Source organism: Rhipicephalus microplus, chromosome 8 (genome assembly GCF_043290135.1).
Source record: "Rhipicephalus microplus isolate Deutch F79 chromosome 8, USDA_Rmic, whole genome shotgun sequence".
Lineage (NCBI taxonomy): Eukaryota > Metazoa > Arthropoda > Arachnida > Ixodida > Ixodidae > Rhipicephalus > Rhipicephalus microplus.
In genome coordinates this window covers 124,850,591-124,853,079 of record NC_134707.1, presented here as the reverse complement: position 1 = coordinate 124,853,079, position 2,489 = coordinate 124,850,591, and the positions used below count along the sequence as shown (strand labels likewise).

Here is a 2,489-nt window from a genome sequence, read left to right as displayed (position 1 = left end):
CTTCAGCCTCAAAAGTTATTTTGTTGCAGAAGAATCTGAAACATGAAACTCTGACTTTTTAAAATAGTCGGCCGTTTTTGTCAAACAGCCGCATTGCTTTCGTGCAATAGATTAAACAGCGTATTCCACATTATAACACAACTTAGAAAAGGCAACATAGAAAAGGTGCGTCGGCTGGGAATCAAACTCAGGTCAACTGCTAGGAAGGGAGCTATGCTAACCACTATACCACCGACGCCAGCATTTGCCAGGCTGCTTTCAGCTGTTCATCCGGAACACGTGCGTTGTAACGAAAGGCTAGAGTGATAAAATATTGCCTGGTGCTCCGTTGCAAGTCTGAATTTAGCTGCCTATAAAACTGTGATCACTGCTATCATTATTGTAAGCGCGGCCTCTGAGTGAACAATCGAGTCGTTGCCTGTGACGCAGCGGAGGTGTCAATGAACGTAATGCCGCTAACAGTAGTGAAGCATTAGGAGAAGTTAGCCCAACATCAGCCTCAGAAGTTATTTTGCTGCAGAATAATCTGAATCATGAAACTCTGACTTTTTAAAATAGTTCGGCGTTTTCGTCAAAGAGCCAAGTGGCTTTCGTGCAATAGTATAAACAGCGTATTGCACATTATAAAACAACTTGAAAAAAAGCAACATAGAAAAGGTTCGTCGGCTGGGAATCAAACCCGGGTAACTGCTTAGAAGGCAGCTATGCTAACCACTATACCACCGACGCCTGCATTTGCGAGCCTGCTTCAGCGGTTCATCCGGAACACGTGCAATGTAACGATGGGCAGAGAGTGACAGAATATTTCTTGGTGCTCCTTCCCGTGTCTGAATTCGGCTGCCTATAAAATTGTGATCACTGCTATCAACATTGTAAGCGCGGCCTCTGAGTCAACAATCGACTCGTTACCAGTGACGCAGCGGAGGTGTCAATGAACGTAAAGGCGCTAACGGTGGTGAAGCAATAGTAGAAGTTTGCCACACTTTGGCCTCAGAACTTATCTTGTTGCAGTAGAATCTGAAACATGAAACTCTGACTTGTTAAAACGGGCGTTTTCGTCAAAGAGCTGAATGGCTTTCATGCAATAGAGTAAACAGCGTATTGCACATAATAACACAACTTAGAAAAGAGCAACATAGAAAAGATGGGTCGGCCGGGAATCAAACCCGGGACAACTGCTTGGAAGGCAGCTATGCTAACCACTATACCACTGACGCCAGCATTTGCGAGGCTGCTTCAGCTGTTCATCCAGAACACGTGCATTGTAACGATGGGCAGAGAGTGATAGAATATTGTCTGGTGCTCCGTCTCATGTCTGAATTTGGCTGCCTATAAAATTGTGATCACTTCTATCATTATTGAAAGCGCGGCCTCTGAGTCAAATATTGACTCGTTACCTGTGACGCAGCGGGGGCGTCAATGAACGTAAAGCGCTAACAGTAGTGAAGAATTAGTAGAAACTAGCCCAACATCAGCCTCAGAAGTTATTTTGCTCGAGAAGAATGTGAAACATGAAACTTTCATATTTGAAATACTTGGGCATTTTCGTCAAACAGCCGAATGGCTTTCGTGCAATAGAACAAACAGCGGATTGCACAATGTAACACAACATAGAAAAAAGCAACATAGAAAAGACGCGCCGGACGGGAATCAAACCCAGATCAACTGCTTGGAAGGCAGCTGTGCTAACCACTATATCACCGACGCCCGCATTTGCGAGCCTGCTTCAGCTGTTCATCCGGAACACGTGCATTGTTACGATGGGTAGAAGGAGACAGAAAATTGGCTGAGGCTCCGTGCCGTGTCTGAATTTGGCTGCCTAAAAAGTTGTGATCACTTCTATCATTATTGTAAGCGCGGCCTCTGAGTCAAATATCGACTCGTTAACTGTGACGCAGCAGAGGTGTCAATGAATGCAAAGGAGCTAACAGTGTTGAAGCAGTAGTAGATGTTTGCCCAACTTCAGCCTCAAAAGTTATTTTCTTGCAGAAGAATCTGAAACATGAAACTGACTTTTTAAAATAGTCGGGCGTTTTTATCAAGCAGCCGAATGGCTTTTGTGCAATAAAATATACAGCATATTGCACAATGTAGCACAACTTAGAAAAAAGCAACATAGAAAAGATGCACCGACCGGGAATCAAACCCAGGTCAACTGCTTGAAAGGCAGCTATGCTAACCACTATACCACCGACGCCCGCATTTGCGAGGCTCCTTTCAGCTGTTGATCCGGAACACGAGCATTGTAACGATGGGCAGAGAGTGACAGAAAATTGGCTAGACGTCGTGCCGTGTCTGAATTTGCTGCTAAAAAGTTGTGATCACTTCTATCAATATTGTAAGCGTGGCCTCTGAGTCAAATATCGACTCGTTACCTGTGACGCAGCGGAAATGTCAATGAACGTAAAGGCACTAACAGTAGGGATTCATTAGTAGAAGTTAGCCCAACATCAGCCTCAGAAGTTATTTTGCTCGAGAAGAATGTGAAA

General features: G+C 44.4%; 1 non-coding gene across 1 annotated transcript; it reads right to left on the bottom strand.

Annotated features, from left to right (window-relative positions):
• Positions 1-2,125: 2,125 nt before the first annotated feature.
• On the bottom strand, positions 2,126-2,197 carry TRNAE-UUC (transfer RNA glutamic acid (anticodon UUC)). The gene has a single exon. It is a non-coding gene; the product is annotated as a tRNA-Glu (tRNA).
• Positions 2,198-2,489: the final 292 nt, after the last annotated feature.